The 25,981-nt window shown below is 49.6% G+C and overlaps 1 long non-coding RNA gene and 1 pseudogene across 1 annotated transcript; one reads left to right on the top strand and one right to left on the bottom strand.

Moving 5' to 3' along the window:
* Window positions 1-25,981, bottom strand: part of LOC125516919 (subtilisin-like protease SBT1.4 pseudogene) — a 142,568-nt pseudogene that overhangs the window by 42,279 nt on the left and 74,308 nt on the right.
* LOC125512705 (uncharacterized) lies at window positions 5,738-6,498 on the top strand. Its single transcript, XR_007285492.2, has 4 exons — window positions 5,738-5,935; window positions 6,023-6,118; window positions 6,206-6,331; window positions 6,427-6,498. It is a non-coding gene; the product is annotated as an uncharacterized LOC125512705 (long non-coding RNA).

The following is a 25,981-nucleotide window of genomic DNA, read 5'->3' as shown; positions in this document are numbered from 1 at the left end:
TAATGTGCAGGGTGCACAACACCGGATCATCAATAGAATCAAATTACAGATTTTCCTTGCCGTACCAACTATAAACCCCGTGTGACAGGCCGGCCGGTCATTTCCGTTCGAGCTCGCCGTTTGTCAAACTAAACTCCACATTTATTATTGCTTAAAGCTAGCTACTTCTGTTGCCACAGCTAGGACCATTATAGTTCTTGTTCTTGTGTGCGCTGTTTGGATGTTGTGTTGGGTGAAACAGTGAAAGGTGGCGGATCATGACTGCTATTTTTCTTCCTAGTAACAAATGTCGTATACACCTTGGATTGTCCATTTGTCGGAGATATGTTTAGTTGACTTAAAAGTCCCTACCAAGAATATCTTGGAAAGTAAATTGTGCATGCATCTTAGATTCGTCACTAATGTTTACTACTCCCTTCGTCCCATAATATAAGATCTTATTACATCCAATATATTCACATATTAGATGTAATAAGATCTTATATTTTGGGACAGAGGGAGTAGTTTCTAAAACCTGCAGTAATCTGCTTAGTTGGTTAACATGGCTGATTGTGCCACTGACCTTGTTGTAGCCTATGTTTGCTGCAGACAGAGGACCTGAAGCAGTTCAGATAGTGGGGGAGCCCTACCCTGAGTACTTCGGGACTCCTGGAGTTCAAGTCACCACTGGTCTGTTCATCTCAGTTGAGCTCAGACACAGTAATTCTTATCTGCCGCGCCGTTTCACAAAGCTGAAGTTTTGACTTTTGTTTGGCTTATGCAGGTCTTCTTGGCCAGAGCTCATGTGAACCGGAGTTTGCAACTGAACCGATGCGAATTCAACATAGTAGTAGTTTAATAACTTATGGATTAAATGACCAGGCCAGTTAATTCAGTAGGTCTGCAACTACCCCATAATAATTGCAGTGCCCAACCCTTATAATTAAGCCCTCTTTTTTACTGGAAAAGATATAGAGCCGGTTAGTAATTAATTATACTGAGTAGTAGTATAGATGTAAAATCTGTAATATTTTCACTTCAAGAGCTAGCTAAGTGTGCAGAGTTGTAACAACTAGCCAACTAATTGCAGCTAATACATATTATACAACTTTTTCTGGATGTTCCATGTTCATTAGCTAGCTCAACAATTTTGCAGTTGGATAATTTGTTATATGAGCATCGCTTTCACTTTGATTTGTACATTTGATGATCCAGACATGTTGTTTGTGACCTTGTTGTCGAGTTATGATCTCTACATATGAATTAATAGTTGTTTGTCTCCAGTGCTAGTACTTGATGTGAAATTTCTTATTTTTATGTGACCCGTTTGCCACGCCAAAATTCAGTATCGGGTATTTGACTGTTAACATCTCATCTTTTCCTTTTTTTTTAAGAAAAGGAGGATGACCCCCGGCCTCTGCATCTGGGAGATGCATACGGCCACTTTATTGATTATTCTCAAGGACCTTACAAAGTATTACAATAATGTGCCTGAATCCACCATCTTGGCAACATATGCCGCTACTCCTATTCAAAATGATGAAGGGGTGCTACCTGGGCCACTACCCAAACCACTCACCTAAGCCTAACATCAAAAGCCGGAAGCCGAAACTCATTCGGAAGCCCAAGCCGAGCCACATACCGGGTCTGGGGCACAATCCAGTCAGACGCACTCGTGTGTCGTCGCCGCCATCTTCCACAGTTCTTCAGATCATATTGAGGCTTCTACCTTGTCTGGCCACTCTGCCATCGACGTCACCATGACGCCAGACAGCAACCTCCTCCTGCGCGAGCCCATCTCCGCACGTCAGACGCCGAGTCTCCACAGCGCCATGCCATCGATCTCCGCCGCCATCAAAGTGTGGGATGGAACACCGCTCCACCATCCCTCCAGCCAGCACTTGCTCCAAGACGATGCCCCCAGAAGAGAAAGCGATAGAACGCCATCATCATCCGATCCGGAAGACCCAGATCTGGGGTTTCCCCCTGAGCACCCCGAACCTGATGGCGCAGACTACCAACGATGCCTCGACCATCGGCAGTAGCTCCACCAGACGAGCGCCGCCTACGTCGTCGCAGCCTCCAAGATGAAGCTGACCAGAATGCATGTGTCGACACCGAACCACCGCCACTTCCACCGCCGCTTGAGCAGCCCCCGAGCAACGCCTTCAGGAAGGAGCACGCCACCGTGGTGTCGTCGTCGCTTGGAACAGGGGGGTCTGAGGTTTTCACCTGAGCTCCTAGGAGGGGTGGAAGGAAGGAGATCCTCTCCGAAGCCTCCAACAGGGGAAGCAACACCCAAAGGCACTGCCATCGGAGTGGCCGCCACGCCGGCCAAGAGATTCCCCCGGAACCCTTCCAGCCACCGGATCTGCAAGGCCAGCACCCAGAACAGTGACCCAAGCCACCAAGGGCCGGATCCGCTGCAGATCGGAGTAGATCGGGGTCGAGGACGAACATCACCATGGCCACCAACATCCAGCGAGGAACCGCCGCCGCAGCCGAAGTCCACCACCTCCCCGCCATCCACATAGCCAGGGGAGTGGCCCACCTGACCACGCCGGCGCCGCCCGCCGCAGCAGCGCCGCGTGCCACCAGCCATGGCCGCCGGCATGGATCCGAGCTGCAGGTGGGCCGCCAACCGCGGGGCCCCGCGGGAGAGGAGAGCCGCGCCACGGGCGGAAGACCCCGCCGCCGCCGCCACGACGCGGGCTTCGCCCGGTTGTGGCCTCCGGCGGCGGCGAGGGGATTAGCTAGAGAAGGGTGGCCCGGCGGCGGCGCGGTTGGGGGCTGCCGGGCGACGCGGGGGCCGACGCGGAGATGGTTTTGTCTTAAAATGGGGGTAGAATTTCACTTCCCCGGCCTCTGCACCAACTAGGGATGCATCACTACCGGAACAGGGCTCTAAGCCGACAGCCAAATGTATGCTGACGGCCACCGTCGGCCTAATACGAGATATGCCGACAGCTAGATCCTGGCCGTCGGCGTACAATGGCCGTCGGGCTATCCCCGTCTACGCCGACAGCAGCCGTCGGCAGAAAATAGCCGTCGGCTTATCCCGGACTACGCCTACAGCTGTCGTCGACATATATTGGCCGTCGGCATAGATGCGGGCCCACCGACAACACTCATCACGGCCGGCTAACGACGTCAAATCTATGCCGACGGCCGTGACGGCTGGCCGTCGGCATAGATACGGGTGACACATCACCGATCCAGAGCGCACCGACCAGGACCTATGCCGACGGCAGCCGTCGGCATAGATGACACGTCATTGATGCGCGGCGCTGTCCATCTGCCCTGGCCGCAGCTATGCCGTCGGCATAGTTTTTTTTCTTTTTTTCTTTTTTCCATATAGTATTATTATTATTAAGCATACAGTATGTGTTAATAAGCATACATATAGATTGTGTTAATAAGCATACATATAGTATGTGTTAATAAGCATATAGTAAGCATACATATAGTTTTTTTTTCTTTTTCTTCACTGTTTTCTTTATTATTATTATTTAACTAACTTACATACAATATGTGTTAATAAGCATACATACATTATTTTTCGGTTCTGTACAGAGCGGTGTGACCCCCCTCACGAACGGTGCCGCCGCCAGCCGGCAACTGGAATGGGGAACAGCCGCATCGGGTCTATACGAAGGGGACTTTGCTCCAAGTGTTCATATATATCGGATGACCTACCACAACCGGATGGTGTTATGCCATGTCCGAAGAGGCGGCACGCATCTCCGGGGTGTGGCCCCGTCACGGACGGCGCCGCCGGCACCTGGAGGAGGGGAACGGATGCGTCGGGTCTACATGGAGTGGATGTATCTGTGGGTCTGGCCCGGATGTTGCTCCCGGGTGTCTCTATGGGCGGACCTGACACAACCGGGTGGAGAGGTCCACTGGTCAAAGCCCGTCCGTGCAAAGTCAAAGGGCTAGATCTCGTGGTCAACCGCTCCAGGGTTAGGCGGGACGGGGGCCCTGGGTGGTAGCAATGCCACCGGAGCATCGTACCGCGCCTCATACATGTGGGGTGGTGTTGTGGCATGTCCGAAGAGGCCGCACGCGTCTCCGGTGCGTGGCCCCCTCACGGACGGCGCCACCGCCGGCACCTGGAGGGGGGAAACTACCGCATCGGGTCTACACGGAGTGGATTTAGCTGTGGGTTTGGCCTAGATGTTGCTCCCCGGTGTCCCTCTGGGCTGACCCGACACAACCGGGTGGAGAGGTCCACTGGTCAAAGCCCATCCGTGCAAAGTCAAAGGGCTAGATCCCGTGGTCAAACGCTACAGGGTTAGGCGGGAGGGGGGCCTGGGGGGTAGCAATGCCACCGAAGCATCGCACCGGGCCCTCATACATGCGGGGTGGTGTGGTGAAATGTCCGAAGAGGCGGCACGCGTCTCCGGGGCGTGGCCCCCCTCACGGACGGCGCCGCCGCCGGCACCTGGAGGGGGAAACGGACGCGTAGGGTCTACACGGAGGGGATCTTATTGTGGGTCTGGCCCGGATGTTGCTCCCGGGTGTCTCTATGGGCGGACCTGACACAACCGGGTGGAGAGGTCCACTGGTCAAAGCCCGTCCGTGCAAAGTCAAAGGGCTAGATCCCGTGGTCAAACGCTACAGGGTTAGCCGGGACGGGGGCCCTGGGGGGTAGCAATGCCACCGGAGCGTCGTACCGGGCCCTCATACATGCGGGGTAGTGTTGTGGCATGTCAGAAGAGGCGGCACACGTCTCCGGGGTGTGGCCCCCATCACGGACGACGCCGACGCCGGCACCTGGAGGGGGTAACGGACGCTTCGGGTCTACACGGAGAGGATCTTGTTGTGGGTCTGGCCCGGATGTTGCTCCCGGGTGTCTCTATGGGCGGACCTGACACAACCGGGTGGAGAGGTCCACTGGTCAAAGCCCGTCCGTGCAAAGTCAAAGGGCTAGATCCCGTGGTCAAACGCTACAGGGTTAGCCGGGACGGGGGCCCTGGGGGGTAGCAATGCCACCGGAGCGTCGTACCGGGCCCTCATACATGCAGGGTGGTGTTGTGGCATGTCGGAAGAGGCGGCACACGTCTCCGGGGTGTGGCCCCCTCACGGACGGCGCCGCCGCCGGCACCTGGAGGGGGAAACTACCGCATCGGGTCTACACGGAGTTGCAGTACGAGGTGCGCTGGGTTGCCGTCTCGCAGTACTACCACTACTACCTGCAGCAAAAGATGACCAAAACTCAAGCGCAGAAGCTACGACTTACCTTGAGCAAGGAGCAGTTCATGATGGTAACTATTACTAACTTTTCATTGTTTCAAGTAGTCAACTATATGTTTCGTGCTCACATGTCATGCTTTCAAAATTTGCATAGGTTGTTCCTCGTTGGTGCTATGGAAGGCATGACGGATGGGCGAGTTTGGTGGATAGGTGGCTCGGCGCCGATGCAGAGTTTGCTGCCAAGAGCATCAAGGCCCGGGCTAACCGTGGAGACGACGGGACACACGGCCAAGGAAACAGGAACCACTGGGGCTTCAAGGCCATGAAGGTATATCTATGTGCATGATGCATTTTTGTTCTTCTTTACGTCATGTTCTTATGTATGGCTGACTTCTATTTGACGTTGTAGGAGGACAAGTTGAAGAGGCCGCTCTCAGACATGGAGTCGTGGAAGCTGGCCCGCGAGCGGAGTCATCGCAAGGAGGGCGAGAGCCAGTACTACGGCAAGACCGAGGAGCACCTGGGGTCTTACATTCATCACTATCAGGAGTTGCATCTGGATGTTCCTGTTGCTGAGGTCGCCCAGTCTCAGATCGACGACACGGCGGTGGTGGCCATCCAGGGGAAGAAGAATGGCCGGTATCCGTGTTTCGATGGCTTGATCACTCCTTCGATCTCGTACACACGGCTTCGGGCTAGCAACCCGAGCCAGTTAGAGAGTACGGGGCGTTCACAGACTCCCTTAGCCCGCCAGCATGCTGTAAGTACTTCCTCCTTATCTTTTTCTATCTTGCATTCTCAGTTTATTTTCAGCATTGCTCACTTAGAAACAACCTAAATTATGTAGGCATATAAGGAGTTTGTCGAGCATAGGAATCTCGAGGTGCGGGAGTACTTGAAACGAGTGAAGGCAAACGATGATTACAACCGTCAGATGATGACGGTTAGTTTTGCCCTCTTAAAACCAACCTAAATTTTTGCACTTCCATTCCTTCTGATCTTCTAGTTTGCTTGTTTAACTAACATTCAGGCTATGTTGGCGTCTTGGACTAACCGCACGGATCCACCACAAATGGGACCCCCACCACCACCTGCGGGAGAACCCCCACACGTGCCCACGTTCGATGAATGGGTGGCACTAGGCAGTGATGGTTCGGTTAGTACATTTGCCTAACTACTAGCAAACTAGTTCTCGTTCATGAAACACTATCATATCATATTTACCGTTAGAATCTTTTTTGAAACATGTAGGGGACCGGTGGCTCGACTCCTGCTCCGTCGACCCCAGTCACTCCGATCTGGCAGAGTGGTGGTGGTCGCGATGACGGTTTTGGCGGAGGTGGTGGTGGTTATGGCGGAGGTGGTGGTTTTGGCGGGGGTGCTCTTGCTTGATGATTCCGTGCATGTGGCCATCGTGCCATGCCTTTCATATTCCTACTTTTATCATGTTTCATGTCTTGCACTACTTTTATGTTCATGAACTTCCATCCGTGATGATCTTTAGATGATGTGATGAACTTGAGTATGTTTAGATGAACTTGAGTATGTTCACATGATGAATTGTCATATTTCATATTGTTCTGTTTTGAAATGCTGTCAAATGAATTGGAAAAGAGAAAACAGGGAAAATAAAAAAAACAAAAAAAAACTATGCCTACGGCAAAGCCGTCGGCATATATACGCCCAGGAGTTACCAGGGCTTGCCACGTGGCAAACTATGCCGACGGCTTTGCCGTAGGCATAGCCCTGCTGCCAGGAGAAACCAGGAGCTGCCACGTGGCAGACGTATGCCTACGGCAAAGACGTCGGCACAGATGGAAATCTATGCCGACGGCTTTGCCGTAGGCATACGTCTGTGCCGTCGGATAGCCGTTGGCATAGATTTCCATCTGTGCCGACGTCTTTGCCGTAGGCATAGTCCTGCCGCCAGGAGAAGCCGGGGGGCGACACGTGGAGCAGGTATGCCGACGGCCAAGCCGTCGGCATACCTGCTCCACGTGTCGTCTCCTGTATCGCGCCACGTGTCGTCTCCTGAATAGCGCTGTTGACGGCGCCGTCCGTTGCCGTCAGACGGAAAACAAGGCCGACGGCTAAACTATGCCAACGGCTATCCCACGGCCGTCGGCATATGCACCTATGCCGACGGCTATACTACGCCGACGGTCTGACACATCTACGCTGACGTGATCTACGCCGACGGGGCTATGCCGACGGCAGCCGTAGGCATAGATCTATGCCGACGGCAAAGGACCTATGCCGACGGCCTTGGGCCGTAGGCATAGCCCGCGAGTCCGGTAGTGCATACGGCCATTTTAGTATGAGTACCAAGATAAACATGGTCCTCGGAATTTTTTTAAATGAGTATCAAGATATTTTTTGATGGGTGGTTTCACCACACACCAAACTTGATCCTCAATAAATGGGGGAAAATCCCTGTGCATCACCTGTCAATTCTAGGAATTGAACTCGATCGGGTCGTTAGGCTGCACAACCGCATGCCCAACCACTAAGCCAAGGCTCTCTTTGCATCTCATCTTTTCCTACCATTGTGCTTGATTAAAGTTAGCTGCACCGGTTTTGCATGCATATATAAACTGGGTCGTGCTCTTGTAGTTCTTGTAGTACTTTACATGAATTAGCCCGCGCCTACTGTGATGTTAAGAACTTCAATATGAGAACAATATTATCTGTGTGAATTAGGACGAGGAGGAAGGAGGATGGCGATGAGATGATCTTCTTTATTCTTGTAGTCACTACTGTGAGGAAGTTTCAATTTTTCGGTTGCCTTTTTGTAGGATCATGCCTGGACACTCGGAATGGCAATGTGTTTTTTTTTGGTGTTGGTGTGAAGTTCATCTTCTGGCCAGCTTTCCTCTATAGCAACTGAATTTTGTGATTTTTTTGATTGGTTTCTTTGAACTGTGAGGTGAAGGTGTTGGAGACTTGCATGTCCAGTATTCTTTAGGATGTCTTAGTTTCCAATCTCCCAGGCTTCTTCCATTACAAACTTGTACATATGTCATTGTTACCTGAATCGTGCAAAATTTGTTTGAAAACGGTGGTTGAATTCCCGTGAATGGTATGCTATGGCATTGCTTTTTGAACGGCGGTGATGCTTTTGTTTGAGTGTGATGGAATTGCATTTTGAATGGCCGCTACGCTTTTGTTTGAACCGGTGGTGTTGAATGACCGTGAGTGGCAGGCACGAAGTGTGCGGGTCGCTGCTGGTGAAACCCTTCATGTTCTTTGTGTTGGTGTGTTTGCACTTTTAGTTGTTCCGATAATTGTTTGTTCTCTCCATGTGCTGCCTCTCCACACATGAGTAGTGGTATGCTTTCTTCTTGTCATCAGGAGTTCGATGGAAACTCCAGAGCCAGAAGGGATCTTTCCCTTGTGATCAGGAACGTAGTTAGTATTTTTATTTGTGTTTGCACTTTTGCTATATTCCATATATGAGGGATTAATTAATTCCTAAGGGAAAATCCCTATGTTGACTTGGCATTTGGCAAGTGCCTTTGAGAGTTAGCATTAGTATTGCATTTATAGGTTAGCTGAATTTAATCTGAAGGCTAACCTCCGTACTAACTTAATATGGGCATTTCTTCTAAGGAGCTAGTGTTGTAGGGTTTCATTAGCTAAAGATTGTGGCTTTGATTAAGTTTGATCAGGTTCCTGATGTTGTTTTGATGAAGTAGTGTTGCATTCGTTACTTCATGTGTGGCTTGATCTTGCTTTGGTCATTTCCGTGTTTCTTGGACATCTATTGCTGCTGGATTCATAAGAAACCCACTTTTAATTTCCCAAGTGCCCTTATCTGAACATTTATTTACTTCATTGTTGAATAGCCCCTTTGATGCCTGGCTGCGTCTTCGAAGGCCTGGCTGGCGCTCCCCCATGCCCGTGCACACGGTTCAGTACGGCAAGGTGCTCCAGCTCGAGGCATGGCAAGGTTCATACGGCAATTTACCGTTGCTTTGGTCATTTCCTTGTTTCTTGGACATCTATTGTTGTTGGATTCGTAAGAAATCTACTTTAATTTCCCAAGTGCCCTGATCTCAACACTTATTTACTTTATTGCTGAACAGTACCTCCGGTGAGCATGGCCACGGGGATGGGAACTAGAACAAGATGGCGAGCAACAACAGGTCTGCGTTCATCAACTTGGGTTCTTCGTCTTTGATCTGATGGCACACCCCAGGCATCTGTTTTGGTAAGTCCTGGTTTTCCTGTGTCCTTTCCTCTATCCCACTTGCTCCCGAGCCGTGGTTTAGCCCATTGCTTGATATTGGTGCCAAGATTGATTGATGATGTGGTTAACCCCCAAAAGCTTAAAGCGGAGCTAGTCGTTTTGTTCAGATTTTTCATCTGATTGATTTGTTTGTTTTGTTCCATACTATTGTGCAAGTAAATAATGTGGGAAAACAAACATAAGGCAGTTACTTGTGTTTCGATTTTATGTTTCTCCATCTTCCACTTTTTTGCGTTGGTTCGGTCAAGTGAGATGAGAATATATGATTGCCTGATGAAATGGACTGCTGATCCACTGGAAATATGTTTCACAATCTAATTACAGTCGTACTATAGCTGCCATTTTATTTGTATGGCGGATATGGAGGGGTTCCACCTTGGCTCCACTCATCTAGTTAGCAAAACTTGGCACCCATAAAAAAAAGTTTCTATCTTGTTTCTCGCCATAGCTTTTTCTAAAATTCTCTTGCATGAACCATTTTTTTGTCCGGCTGGCTGACATAGCATGCATTAGTGATAAATTGAAGGGTTTCTACATTGGCATCACCTCATCCAGTTTGCAAAACGCCCCACATGATTGACCAACCATGGCCACTTCTCTAAATTTGTTTGATATTTATATGTTTGTTGCATATTCTTGTGACAGTATGTGCGGATGGGGTTATGAGAGTATCCAGGATCGATAGCTTTAAGCAAGTCATTTCATTCTATGCGAGCTATCCCTTGTTACAACATATTCTAACACTACGAGGTGCTGCAGGATTCTTTAGATAAACTCGCCTGCTGGGGCACATCCCACTGCCATTGCTTTCTCAGAAGGGGCATCATATGTTGCTGTGGCAGCACTGGCACTGTTAGTCTCGTCTCTCTACATGTACGCGGGTGCTGGTGCTCCTCCTACTGGGGAAAACAAACAGCAGGGCAAGCTTTTCCCTCCTAAGATAAAGTGGGATCACAAAAAGATTCACAGCAAAGAATCGGTACTGATCCTTGCGGCAGCTCAAGTGACTCATGGGACTGGTTATGGGAGCACAATAGTAATTTCTTGCTCTGAAGGTATGGGTTGTATACTTTCTTTGGACTATTTTCATTTAAGTAGTTACTCATGAGTCAGACTTGCTTACTACAGTGATCTTTTAAGATCAAAAGGCAATGGTCTGCGGATATTTGTAATTACTGTGTCATTATAGATTTTTTTTATTTCAGCATTCATTATTTCGCCATGAATCGTAATACCATATATGCAGTTAGAGCTTTTTTGATCCTGTACCGGTGTAGGCTCCATAATATTGTGCATGATTTGATTCTGGCATAAGTTCATGTCTTTCAGCTGATAAGAATAACAGATGCTACACTTGGTCTGGTTATACATGGATTGCTTTCTATTCATAATATGTTTATAGGGCTTTGTTCTTAGTTATGGAGATAAATTGGTCTGTGTGGGTTGTGAAACTGGTGAAAGCTCCTGTAGATTGCTGGATGGTCCCAACAAACATTCATAGATCATCACCTAACACACGAACAACTGACAGCAACAGTAAGTTTTGACAAGTTTGTAGTTTCTGAAATGTGTAAATAAGCACACAGTAGCAGTTTGTTTGTTTTAAAATGACAAAGAAAATCCATGTACAAATAGTTTTGGAGTACATCCATCATGCCTAGCTTGGTGATTTTCCCATAAAGTGGTGTCAAGCTTCTCTACACATGAATAAGAGCAAAATGCAGAAGGCTCACAATCATTGTGTCTATATTCTCACTAATCCGGTGGATATCTGCTGCTTGGTGCTCCAGGACATTGACGATGAGATCACCGAGCTGAATCTCTCGGTGAACACACATGGCTGGCCAGCTGGTTCATCTGATCTCACTGGCCGACTTCTCCTCCTCGCATAAGGACCTATTCTTCATTTGGAGTTCCTTGACCTCCTCCGAGGAGGCATTGGCTGCTCTCCTCGGAGCAACGAGAGCTTTTGAAGGTAGTGGTGCGACGGGTCAATTGACAAACGTAAGGAATAGTGTGAAGGAACAATTAGCTATTAGAAAAGTGTCTGGCGAGGTTTAACTATGAGCCACAAGAGTAGTAGAGAGTATTGGTGTATTACATATGGTTAACAGTGGAGTTCGATGTTATTATGTATAGGGAGTAGATTAAATCATCTTTTTTCCCTTCATAATTGCTGTTTGGTGGAATAAACCTTTGCGGTCGAAACTTTATTAAGAAAATACTACTCATGATTGATGCATGCATTTCCAACATTTAATTACACACTTAGTAAGATTGATCTCCTGTGTCTGGAGGATTACTTGATTTTTGAGTTAAAGGCTGCTAGACCGTTCAACCGCAAAAAAAAGACTGCTAGATCCTTGAGAGGAGATGCATAGTGAAGTTGTCATTTCTGTAATCCTAGGCACAAAAAAAGAAAAGCAGTACTGAACCGCCGCATGCAGTACTACTGACACAGTCGTGCCACATGCAACTGATGAGAGAAGTTAGGGGGCTAGCTCGGTAAGAAAAGAAACAAGAACACACAATGAAATGTGAAACACACATTCCAGTCTTCAGACAGAACACATCGCAGATACACACACGTTCCAATAGTTAAGCCCATCTTGATCATCACGCTAATAATGTACTACTAGTAATTATGCCAATTATAATCACTAAAGATCCATGCATGTAGTGTTGCTTGGTAGTCGTAGAACCGTAGAAGAAGATAGATCGATGCTGCGAGCTGGCAAACTTAAGCTAGGCTAGAGGGGGCTCCTAGCTTAGCTTAGCTTATGGCTCTATACGTACATGCAAAGAGAGAGGTCGATCTGCGGCAGAGACGTGAACACAACTCACGCTACAAGGCCAGCTTATTTACGCTAAAGGTGACGGCCGGCGAGGTTAATTAGGCCCAGCCAGGGTGGCGGCGAGGCTGGCGCGATGGAGATTTGGGTCCAGAGGTCGAGGACGTTCCCGCCGGCGCTCTGCCCGCCGGCGACGACTGCCACCATGTAGACGACTCGGAAAAGAAGGTAGGTATTGGTGGCAGCGACGACGAGCGCGCTGGCGACGAGGCACCGGCCCAGAAATGTGAGGGAACCCCCCGCCAGGACCACGACGGCCGCCGCGGCCGTCATCGCCTGAGCTACGCCGAGGAGCACCAGGGTGAGCGCCGCCGCGCGCAGGCGCAGCGCCTTCGCCTCCGTGGCAGAGTGCCCGATCTGCGACTGCATGCATGCATGGGTAACCATCCAGCAAATTAGTACATACGATACCGACGATAGTAGGTACCAGCGAAAAGGGAGATAGATGCCGGAGTTGTGGAGTAATTACCTGGAAGTCTCCCGGGTTGCTGGTGGCGGCAACGAGCCCGATCACGGCCGCCACCAAGCCAAGCCGAAGACGAAGCCGATCACGGCAGCTGGTTGGTCACCACCAGCCATTGATGCTTGTCCTTCTTCCTCTTCCTCTTGTCGCGCAGGCGGTGCTTTCCTGATGGAGCTAGCTAGCTATCTCTCACGGTCACGGGTCAAGGCGGCGAGGGACGGGAGGTTCGGTCGGCTATATAAGCAAGTAGTAGTACATCAAGTGAAGTGATGAACGGCTGGCGAGACGTAGGCGTGGGCAAAGGAAAGCACGACACGTAACTGTACGTACCATCGATCTTTGGCAGTGCCCAGCCCAACTTCTTTGCAATTGCAATTGCAAATGCATGTGCATATCCTGTGACCCCGTTTGCCGAGCGTTTTACACTTTTAATTTGCTTCAAGCGGACGGCTGAATTCTTGCACCCGAACGGAGGGGAGTGGCATGCATGGGCCATGGCCACGTACGAAAGCAAGCATCCCAGTGCTACACAGTGATAGTAGCAGTTGGCCGGCCTTTAAAGGATCGATGCATACATCCATCAACGATGTAGACATAAGCTAGGTGGCTGGACCGGCCGGACCTCACGCTCTTCTCCACTTCGTTTGTGGTGGAAGCTAGGTTTATCTGTCACACCACAGTTCACTACCAGAAATTATCTAGTTGCCGACGGCCTCATCTATGTCGACGGCGCCCGTCGGCATAAATGGACATATGCCGACGGCCAAGGGCAGGCCGTAGGCGTAGAATAGCCGTCGGCATATGTGTATCTATGCCGACGGGGGCCGTCGGCATATTACGGCCGTCGGGACAGCTCGCGGTACGCCTACGGGGACCGTCGGCATAGAAGAGGCCGTCGGCATAGAAAGGGCCCCCCTACCCGATTAGCGGCGACCGTTTGACGGCGTCAAAACTACGCCGACGGGGGATAACGGCGGCCGTCGGCATAACTGGCCGTCGGCATAGAATTGCTAACATCACCGATCCGCGCCGTCGACACGTCATCGATCCGAGGGAGTGAGGGCCTGTGGTGTGGCAGAGATATGCCGACGGCTATGCCGTCGGCATAGTCCTAGCCCATGCTATCTGCCACGTCATCAATCCGCGTGCAATGCCATGTCATCGATCCGTGGGATCGTAGCTCCGTGTGCGCAGCTATGCCGGCGGCCTTGCCGTCGGCATACCTTTATTTTTTTATTTTTAGTTTATATATTTATTATTTTGTATTTTTTCACAGCATAAATGTGCCTTATCTAAACAAAAAACATGCCCCGATGGTATATCGATTGCCCCCCTCACGGACGTCACTGCCGCCGTGTCACGGAGGGGGGAAACAATCGACATGGAGGGAATCTGGTTAGAGGGGGGATTCGCGGTGGCCTTCGGGGTGTAGCTATGCCACCGAAACATCGCACGGGTCCCGATGCATGTGTGAAAGTGTTCTGGCATGCGTAGACGCCCGTCTTGGGGCTCCGTGGTGTGGCCCCCCTCCACGGAAGGCAGAGCAGCCGTCACTTAGAGGGGGGGATGGTGCGGGTGCGATGGAACCGGAGGGAATCTAGTGTTGGGTTGGGTCCAAACCGTGTTCGGGGATGTTGCTATGGGCTGGCCTATCACAACCAGGTGGAAGAGTCCACCGGTCAAAGCCCGTCCGGCGAAAGTCAAAGGGCTAGATCTACTGGTCAACTGGGATTCGGGGTGGCCTTCGGGGTGTAGCTATGCCACCGAAACATCGCATGGGTCGCGATGCATGTGTGAAAGTGTTCTGGCATGCGTAGACACCCGTCTTGGGGCTCCGTGGTGTGGCCCCCCTCCACGGAAGGTAGAGCAGCCGTCAGTTAGAGGGGGGGATGGTGCGGGTGCAGTGGAACCGGAGGGAATCTAGTGTTGGGTTGGGTCCAGACTGTGTTCGGGGATGTTCCTATGGGCTGACCTATCACAACCAGGTGAAAGAGTCCACCGGTCAAAGCCCGTCCGACGAAAGTCAAAGGGCTAGATCTACTGGTCAACTGGGATTCGGGGTGGCCTTCGGGGTATAGCTATGCCACCGAAACATCGCACGGGTCCCGATGCATGTGTGAAAGTGTTCTGGCATGTGTAGACGCCCGTCTTGGGGCTCCGTGGTGTGGCCCCCCTCCACGGAAGGCAGAGCAGCCGTCACTTAGAGGGGGGGATGGTGCGGGTGCGATGGAACCGGAGGGAATCTAGTGTTGGGTTGGGTCCAGACTGTGTTCGGGGATGTTCCTATGGGCTGACCTATCGCAACCAGGTGGAAGAGTCCACCGGTCAAAGCCCGTCCGATGAAAGTCAAAGGGCTAGATCTACTGGTCAACTGGGATTCGTGGTGGCCTTCGGGGTGTAGCTATGCCACCGAAACATCACACGGGTCCCGATGCATGTGTGAAAGTGTTCTGGAATGCGTAGACGCCCGTCTTGGGGCTCCGTGGTGTGGCCCCCTTCCACGGAAGGCAGAGCAGCCGTCACTTAGAGGGGGGGGATGGTGCGGGTGCGGTGGAACCGGAGGGAATCTAGTGTTGGGTTGGGTCCAGACTGTCTTCGGGGATGTTGCTATGGGCTGACCTATCGCAACCAGGTGGAAGAGTCCACCGGTCAAAGCCCGTCCGGCGAAAGTCAAAGGGCTTGATCTACTGGTCAACTGGGATTCGGGGTGGCCTTCGGGGAGTAGCTATGCCACCGAAACATCGCACGGGTCCCGATGCATGTGTGAAAGTGTTCTGGCATGTGTAGACGCCTGTCTTGGGTCTCCGTGGTGTGGCCCCCCTCCACGGAAGGCAGAGCATCCGTCACTTAGAGGGGGGATGGTGCGGGTGCGGTGGAACCGGAGGGAATCTAGTGTTGGGTTGGGTCCAGACCGTGTTCGGGGATGTTGCTATGGGCTGACCTATCACAACCAGGTGGAAGAGTCCACCGGTCAAAGCCCGCCCGGCGAAAGTCAAAGGGCTAGATCTACTGGTCAACTGGGATTCGCGGTGGCCTTCGGGGTGTAGCTATGCCACCGAAACATCGCACGGGTCCCGATGCATGTGTGAAAGTGTTCTGGCATGCGTAGACGCCCGTCTTGGGGCTCCGTGGTGTGGCCCCCCTCCACGGAAGGCAGAGCAGCCGTCACTTAGAGGGGGGGATGGTGCGGTTGCGATGGAACCGGAGGGAATCTAGTGTTGGGTTGGGTCCAGACTGTGTTCGGGGAGTTTAAAAACTGTGCCGACGGCTAGGCCGTCGGCATAGGTGCCATGTGTCAGCTACTGGGAGCTCTGTATGAAGGACTATGCTGACGGCCTGGCCGTCGGCTTAGTTTCAAACTATGCCGACGGCCCGGCCGTCGGCATAGACCTGGTCCACGAGCAGCGGCTGGTCGCCACGTGGCACCCCTATGCCGACGGTCTAGCCGTCGGCATAGGTTTTGACTAAGCCGACGGCTAGGCCGTCGCCATAGGGGTGCCACATGGCGATCAGGCATTTGGCAGACTTGACGGCGGCCGCCGTTAGGCGTGATAGTTGCCGACGGCCGGGGCCGTCGGCATAGATGTACGGCCCCCGTTGGCGTATCATATATGCCGACGGCTTTTCTAAGCCGACGGCCTTCCTGGCTGTGCCGACGCATATGTTGCCGACGGCCCTATGCCGACGGGGGCCGTCGGCATAGGTCAACCCCGACGGGACTCAGGCCTATGCCGACGGCCAGGGGGGCGATTCTGGTAGTGGTTTGATTCCAAGTGGATGACTTTTTTTACTGGCAAATGTATGTACAAATTCAGAAGCAAAACAATGGCATAGATAGTTACGCGCAACAGTTATAGAGCCCTGAAGGCACATACCAGTTGATAATCTCAAAAACTGATTGTTCTACTACTAATTAACTCACACTAGATATCCTTAAAAAAACTTAATTCACACCATTTTTTTCTGCGACAACATAGCCCTCAAAAAAGTTAACTGACAACATATCCAATACCAAGCGCAGACATGGCTAGCTGGAAGTAATTCACAAATAGAATTCCCAAGAGTACTGAAGCAATAATGCTAAACATACAGAGTTACACGCAATTACATGCTGACTAGAATGTTTTCCATCTACTAACCAATCACAAACTTGCCCCCCCCCCCCCCCCCCTGATTTTCAGGGGGATAGGCCGTCTCCCCATCTATTGACCAATCAAATTAAGCCTCTTTGCAAAATCGTGTAACTCGTTTGTACGTGTAGCATTACTCGTACTGAAGCCTGCTAAAGAAAGAGTATTTTAGCTACATGCAGCAACTTACTACTTGTTCAGTAGCAGTTAGGAGGTAGAAAGGCAGCTTACTTACCATTATTAAAGCATCTCTAGGCTCTAGCATATCCCCTTAAAGTGTATCAATGGGTATGTTAGTCTGCAAAAACAAGATCATGGTTTCTTTATACAAGATCAGAGAGGGCAGCCTTTCTTTTGGTTAAAAAATCCCCTTAAAGTCATATTTAAGGAGAAAAACTGTCGTGTAGGAAAAAAGTGTATTTAGCAGATCCCTAAACCCAAAAGAGAGAATTCCTTATCTAACATTTTCTTTCTTATCTAACACAAAGTTTAAATTTTGTTCCTTTTGTGATAATTACGTCCATTTTGAGTACTAGCGATCGTAAATGACACTAGAAAAGATGACTTTACCTCTGATGCAACTTGTGACCAGGATTAATGTGATGAACGGCTGGCGATATGTACGCGTAGGCAAAGGAAAGCACGGCACGTATCTACGTACCATCGATCTTTGGCGGTGCCCAACTTGTCTGCAATTGCATGTGCATATCCCCCGTGACCGAATGAACTAGTGCCACGTTTATGTGAAGGAACATGAATTACTCAAGAGAGGCATGCATCATATACAATTTCTAAAGAGAAGGATGTGTAATTGGCCTAGTAAAATCTTAGTTGTAACAGAGATACGGTAGGCGGCATGCATGGGTCGGCATGTTGCACACAGCCATAATCAGAAGGTGCATGCGTGACGCCGTTCGGCGGGCATTCCAGAGAATGGCGTCAACTCTTTGCACCCGAACGGAGTGGCATGCATGGGGCCATGGCCACGTACGAAAGCAAGCATTCGCAGTGCTTACTACACAGTGTGGCTGTGGAAGGCCCTTAAAGGATCGATGCATGCATCAAGGACGATAGAGGCATGAGGTTGGCCGCGCGCCAGGCTTTATTCTGAAACATCAGAGGTTTTTGCGCTAGGGGGCGCAGGGACCAATTCAAAGATTTGGTGCAGTCTGAAAAAGTTGATTTTATTGGCCTTGTTGAGACCCTCAAACCCTCCTTCTCCTCGAGTGAACTTTCGGCTGTTGCTGGGATAGACAGATTCAGGTGGAATTTTGTGGCCTCTGTTGGTCAGTCGGGTGGCTTTCTTCTGGGCACCAATAATGATATATTTGATTTTGTAGCCTTTGATCATGGTAGGTACTGGGCTAGTACGGTAGTTTCCCATCGTTTCCTCAATTCTCTTCTCGAGTTCATGGTGGTTTACGGCCCGGCAGATCATTCCTTTTCTTACGATTTCTTGGACGAGATTTATAATAAAACTGACTCCTGCCAGCTCCCCCTCTTGATTGGGGGTGATTTTAACCTGTTGAGAGACCCTTCTGATAAGAGCTCCGCTAATTTCTCTTGAGCTCTGGCTGAGGCCTTCAATGCTTTCATCAGGGATACGGCCATTCGTGAAATCCCTAGGGTTGGGGCCCGCTTCACTTGGACTAACCGTCAAGCTTCCCCCATCCGCTCTGTTCTTGACAGGGTTTTTCTCTGTCCTGGCTGGGATGCCCTTTTCCCTCAGGTTTGTCTGCGTGCCCTGCCCATTGTGGGATCTGATCATGCTCCCCTAATCCTTGACGATGGGTCCGGTCCAATTGGTTGCCAAAGGTTTCAATTCGATGCGTCTTGGCTCTTAGTGGAGGGGTTCCCCACCATGTTGGCCCGGAAGATCTCCGCATGTCTTTCATCTCCTCGTCGCTCTTTTGGCCCAATGGATGATTGGCATCATGTTTCCTACTGCCTGCGCAAATTCCTCAAAGGCTGGTCTAAGAATCATTTTGCTGAGTTAAGGCGTGACAAAACGAGGCTGGGTGCCCAAATTGGCAATCTTGATATTCGTGCGGACAGTTCTGATCTCTCTGAGGCCGAATGGCTGCTCCGGTATGGCCTAGAAAAGGCGCTCTTGGATATTCACCGCCAGGAGGAAGTTTATTGGAAACAAAGAGGCATGATTAACTGGACTCTTAAGGGTGATGCGCCCACAGCTTATTTCTTCGCCATTGCGAATGGTAGACGTCGTAGATGCCTAATCAACAGCCTTCTGATTGATGGTGTTAGGGTTTCGGACCCTTCGGTCATTCTTCGTCATGTGGTCCAATTCTTCTCTAACTTATTAGCGGCTAAACCTGAGCTGGGTTTTTCGCTTGCTCCGGCCTTCTGGCCTCCCCTTGAGCAGTTGTCGAGCGTTGATAATGATCTCCTGCTTATTCCCCCCTCTGAAGAGGAAATCTTCGAAACTATTCGGACCGCCAATTCTAATGCGGCTTCAGGCCCTGGCGGCTTCTCCATCCCTTTCTTTCGGCATTTCTGGCCTCAATTAAAAGGCCTTATTAAAGCAATCATCCAAGGATTTTGGCTAGGCACCGTTGACATTTCGAGGCTCAATTACGCGGTTCTCACCCTTATCCCTAAAATCAAAGGTGCTGATTTGATTTCGCAATTTCGGCCCATTGCTTTAATTAAAAACTTTGCTAAGATGCCAGCTAAGGGCATGGCCACTAGGGTGTCCCTGTTAGCTCATCGGGTCATTAGCCCTTTCCAATCTGCTTTCATTAAAGGGAGATTCATCTTGGATGGGGTGCTGTGCTTACATGAGATAATCCATGATCTGCGGATTAAGGGGACCAAGGTTGTGGTCCTTAAGCTTGATTTTGAGAAGGCTTACAACTCGGTGAGTTGGAATTTTCTTCGGCAAGTCCTACTGGCTAAGGGCTTTGAGGGTCCGGTGATGCACCGTTTGATGCAACTTGTTTCTGGTGGGCACACGGCGGTGGTTGTGAATGGCCAAACTAGTGATTTTTTTGCTAATGGTAGGGGCCTTAGACAAGGGGACCCGGTGTCCCCTCTGCTTTTCAATTTTGTTGCTCATGCTTTATCTCGTATCCTCTCTCGGGCCGCGTTGGCTGGGCATATTTCCCCGGTGAGCTCTCACCTTATCCCTCATGGCATTACTCATCTTCAGTATGCGGATGACACCATCATTATGGTAGAGCTCAACGAGACCAGTCTCACCAATCTGAAATTCCTTCTGCTTTGCTTCGAAGCTCTTTCAGGTCTTAAAATTAACTTTTCCAAGAGCGAGGTCATTGTGACTGGGGTTTCGGATTTGGAAGCGCAATGGGTGGCTCACCTTCTAAACTGTTCCCTTGGGTCTTATCCTCTCAAATATTTAGGAATTCCTATTTCCCCGTTTAAGCTCTTGGCAAAAGATTTTGCCCCGGTGGTTGCTAAAGTTGGCAATAGAGTCCTCCCTTGGAGAGGACGATATAACACGCAGGCGGGCAAGGTTGCCATTACCAACTCATGCCTCTCATCCCTCCCGATGTACCTGATGGGTTTCTACCTTCTGTCCAACGGGATCCACTCTGGTTTCGACAAGCATAGGGGTGCATTTTACTGGAACTCCACGGACAATAAACGCAAATATAGATTGGTGAGATGGAACATCATTTGCCGTCCTAAGGACAAGCGGGGTCTTGGCATTATTAATACGAGAGTCATGAACAATTGTCTTATGATTAAATGGTGGTGGAAGATAATGACACTTGAGGAGCGCCCATTCTGGCTCTCGATCCTTAAAGCTAAATATTTCCCTTCCTCGAGCCCTATGTTCGCCTCTGCTTCTGGCGGGTCTCAATTTTGGCGTCAACTGGTTAAAGTTCGGCCGATTTTTTGGTCCCTTGTCAAATTTGTTGTCAGGAATGGTAAGTCCACTCGTTTTTGGTTAGACTGGTGGGTCGGGGACACCACGCTTGCGGCTGCCTTCCCGGCCTTGTTTTCTTATTGTGCTGATCCTGAGATCTCTATCTTTGAGCTCTCGGTTCAGGGTTGGGTTTTAGATTTCCGGCGATCCCTTTCCCCTGTAGAGTTGGAAGACTGGCAGCGCCTTACTGCTTGCTTCCCCCTGCTCTCGGAGGAAGAGGATTCCGTGGTTTGGCCCCTCTCATCTTCGGGGCGCTTCTCTGTTAAATCGGCTTATTCTAAGCTTATCTCTGGTAGCCGCTCATTGAAGTTTAAGGATATTTGGTCTGCCCGAATCCCCCCTAAGATTAAAATCTTTTTCTGGCAAGCTGTTCGCCGTAAGCTGCCGGCGGCCGATCAAATTAAGAAGAGGAACGGGCCGGGCACTGATAGGTGCGTGCTATGTGGGGCACTTGAGAACACTGATCATATTTTCTTCCACTGCTCCTTAGCTAAATTCATGTGGTGTTGCATCAGACTTTGGCTTCATGTTAACTGGACTCCCTCCTCCTTTGAGGACCTGAGGCAATATACTAACTCCTTATCAGGGCAGTCCAAGAGGGTCTTCTTAGTGGGCTGGGCTGCGATCGGGTGGTCGCTGTGGACTATTAGGAACAAGTTCACGATTGAACGCATTTTTCCGGCTAACCCTGTCAGCTGCTTATTTAAAGCCAATGTCTTTTTGCAGCAGTGAAGATTATTGACTAAGGAAGGGGACCTTCAGGCTTTCGACGACATGTCATCCAAAATGAAATCTACGGCGTCTTCCCTTCTTCGGCGTACTTCGAGGGCGGCTTCCTAATTTCACTGCCGGTGTTTTTGGTGATTTGCTGGCCTGCGTGTCATGTTAGGCTGGAGGCCTTGTAATGCTACTTATGTTCTCTGGCCGTTAAACTTGTTCTGTGTGCTGGTTCTGCTAGTGTAACTCTGCCTGGTGGCTTTATTTATAAAGTCGGCCTCTTGCCTTTTCTCTAAAAAAAAGGTTGGCCTCGCGCGCGTCGTGCTTGCCTGACCTTTCTGCCATTCGAGTCGATACAGCTGGGCTCGACGGTGAGCCTACGCCCCTGATGGATGCTTACCGGAAACGGAAACTAGCCGAGCCATCATCACTCACTAGCGTATGATATGTGTCGACTGAGAGAGAAGCGGGCAGCTTGCATTGTCTTCGCTGTCAACGGGCAGCTGCTGCTATGACCGGCCGCCCGGCCGGACCGCCTCACGCTCTTCTTCACTTCCGTTTGTAGTAGTAGAACGTTAGCTGTAATAGTTTGATGGCATGTTATGTCTGATCAACGTCATTCCGGTGCATGGCCCTTTTCTTACCGGGAAAGGTGTACAGACTCAGAAGCAAAACAATGGCATATATAGTTACTCCCGACGGTTATGCAGCTCTGGATGCGCATAGCAGTTGATAGCCTCAAGAACTGTTCTACTGCTGATTAACTCACAACATATCTCTCAAAAAAGTTAACTCGCAACACATATCCAATACCAAGTGCATGCATGCATGGCTAGCTGGAAGTAATTCACAAACAGAGTTCCAAAGAGTTCCGTACCACCTACCTGCACGCTGCATTCTGTTCATTGATGGAATTACTCAGCCCACTCGTTGATGGAATTGCTCACATCAAGTACTGAAGAAGCAGAATACAAAGCATTAGCGAATGCAGCAGCAGAGATCGTTTGGGTCAAATCCATGCTAAAGGAACTTGGAATACATCACACACAAACTGCATGTCTTTGGTGTGACAATCTTGGTGCTGCTTACTTGTCTACAAATCTTGTCTTTCATGCGAGAAACAAGCATATTAAAATTGATTATCACTTTGTAGGAGAAACAGTTGCTAGCAAGGAGTTAAAAATTTGGTTTGTGCATTTCAAAGATCAAGTTGCTGATGGATTCACAAAGACATTGCCTACAAGACCATTTGAAGAATTTTGGCGTAATCTTAACTTAGAAAAGTTATGATTAAGGGAGAATGTTAAACAAGCATATGGTTAGCCGCCTAACCATGATTTGTGCGCTACACATTGATAGGATAGAGATAGATTTCCTACGGTTTAAACTCGTTGTTTATCTCTATCTCTCCCTCTCCTAAATCTCTTTCCGCTGCTAACCGAAACTTGTTATACTCCACGCCAATATCAGTAGATATACATGGCTTAGGGCGTAGAAATGCTTCAACATAACTTTACAGGGGGAACAAGTGGATTAACCCGTTTACTTTTTGTTTTTTTATCAATCCCCTAGTTCTTTGGGCTCGTTTTGAATTTTTTGAGGAATTTGTGGGCTCGTTAACATAAAAAGGTGAGGCGGGACAAACAGAGGACAGAGGGGCATACGTTACCAAGCGACACTTTTGTTTTTAACCTGCCAACTTGTAGTTGGATGAAAATCAATTGGGCTTCAATTGATTTTCATCCAACTGTCAAATAGACAGTCGCTAATTTACTGTTTAATGTTTTATAGTGAGGGGAAGAATTTACATCAAAGCTAAATAATGTTCTCTATACTCTGTATTGCTAATGAAGCGGGGAGCCAGAGAATCATGTCAGATAGTAGCAACGAACTGGAGAATGATGTCAGATATTAGTAGCGGATGACTTGATCTCCGAGTAATAGCCAAAGATTATCACTGGGCACAACACAGGTAGCAAGGGCGCTTGCCCTTTGCCGCTCTCTTCCTGCATCGCTCTGCCTGTTTCGTTGCCTCGTCAGGGCACTACCAGTGATTGGCAACATGATACAGGATCGCGGTAATTTCCCTCTCACCCAGTAGAAAAATCACATCGCTTATGTATCATATAGAAATCAACATGTTTGAAGTTAGATTAATTGGCGCAAATGAGACAAGCAAGGTCCACGATAGTGAAAAAAACTAACATGGACAGGGGGCATATGCCCCCCTCCTCGACGCACTTCACCACATTGTATTTATTCAATAGTTATTTATAGTTGAGCGTATTATAATCATTATTTGCATCATATAATCACATATAGATGGTGTATTGAGACTTTATTTGACAGCTAAAATTATGTCTTTTATGTTTATGCATTTATATTTTTTGATGATGTACAACATATATTGCTGACAGTATATATGTTACTTTGTTAATGTTCATTGTGCCTCAATCGCACTAGGGCCTTCATAATGCTAGGGCTGGCCCTCCCAGGCCTTGACGTCCTGCCAAAATCCTCCAGGGAGGTTCATGACTGACTGGTATGACAGCGTCGCCGCCAAGGATGCTAGCAATATAAGCGACCCACGCATCTCCTTGATCCACTTGTTATGCCTCTCCAACAGCTAGTCGTCATTGTCATCCTCATGGAGGACGACCATGCTACTATCCGAAGGAGGGGCGCTGGCACCGAAACCGGCCGACCCGCCGCCCTGCTCGATGTCGATGAAAATGTGTCCTGGAGCACCTCCCCGTGCCTTGTGATGAGACGACATAGTCTGCTACCTAGCACGATCGAGTAGCACACCGTATTTAGAGAATGACAAAGAACCATGGAAGTGAAAGTTTGCGTGGAAGCGTATGCCTTTGGGCAGGGACGCGTACGTGTTTATATAGCCAGAGATAAGATACAAGGCGCAGTAGTTAGGTTATGGATTGATCCTCAAGAAAACCTATACAAGATCTAAGGATAAACCCTAACAACCTAACTACCAGATTACAACAAACACACGCACACGTTCTAGCCCTATCTACGGGTGAGTACGGTTTATACAATACCGTATACCCAAAGTACAATACTTTCTAACACGCCCCCTCAATCACAACTTCACCAAGTTGAGATTGGTTTTAAAATCTTCTAACTTCCGTCATGATAAGGCTTTGGTGAAACCATCTGCAACTTGATCTCCTGTAGGAATAAAACGAATGTCCAGCAATTTGCTAGCTACTCTCTCTCGAACAAAATGATAGTCAACTTCTATATGTTTTGTCCTTGCATGAAACACTGGATTGGCTGATAAATATGTAGCACCAATGTTATCACACCAGAGGCGTGCAATTGGTGAGTGCATAACTCCAAGTTCACGTAGCAGAGCTTGAACCCAAATAATCTCATCACGTCTTGACCATATCACATCACAACATGCCCTGCAAAAACAAGTTAGACGTCATCTACTTTGTTGTTGCAAGTTTTACGTGGCTGCTACGGGCTGAGCAAGAACCGTTCTTACCTACGCATCGAAACCACAACGATAGTTTGTCAAGTTGGTGCTGTTTTAACCTTCGCAAGGACCGGGCGTAGCCACACTCGGTTCAACTAAAGTTGGAGAAACTGACACCTGCCAGCCACCTGTGTGCAAAGCACGTCGGTAGAACCAGTCTCGCGTAAGCGTACGCGTAACGTCAGTCCAGGCCGCTTCATCCAACAATACCGCCGAACCAAAGTATGACATGCTGGTAAGCAGTATGACTTATATCGGCCACAACTCACTTGTGTTCTACTCGTGCAAATATCAACGCATAAAACCTAGGCACAGATGCCACTGTTGGGGAACGTAATAATTTCAAAAAAAATCCTACGCACACGCAAGATCATGGTGATGCATAGCAACGAGAGGGGAGAGTGTTGTCTACGTATCCTCGTAGACCGATAGCGGAAGCATTATGACAACGCGGTTGATGTAGTCGTACGTCTTCACGGCCCGACCGATCAAGCACCGAAACTACGGCACCTCCGAGTTCTAGCACACGTTCAGCTCGATGACGATCCCCGGACACCGATCCAGCAAAGTGTTGGGGAAGAGTTCCGTCATCACGACGGCGTGGTGACGATCTTGATGTTCTACCGTCGCAGGGCTTCGCCTAAGCACCGCTACAATATTATCGAGGATTATGGTGGAGGGGAGCACCGCACACGGCTAAGAGAACGATCACGAAGATCAACTTGTGTCTATGGGGTGCCCCCTGGCCACGTATATAAAGGAGTGGAGGAGGGGAGGGGCTGGCCCTCTCTATGGCGCGCCCTAGGGGAGTCCTACTCCCACCGGGACTAGGATTCCCCCATTCCTAGTAGAACTAGGAGCCCTTCCAAGTAGTAGGAGTAGGAGGGAAGGAAAGGGAAGGGAAAAGGAGAAGGAATGAAGGCCCCCCCCCCTTCCCTAGTCCAATTCGGACCAGACCAAGGGAAGGGGTGCGGCCACCCTTG

The sequence above is a fragment of the Triticum urartu genome, chromosome 6A, assembly GCF_056163025.1.
Source record: "Triticum urartu cultivar PI428250 chromosome 6A, HENAU_Tu73, whole genome shotgun sequence".
Classification (NCBI taxonomy): Eukaryota; Viridiplantae; Streptophyta; class Magnoliopsida; order Poales; family Poaceae; genus Triticum; species Triticum urartu.
This window is presented reverse-complemented; position numbering and strand designations above follow the sequence as displayed.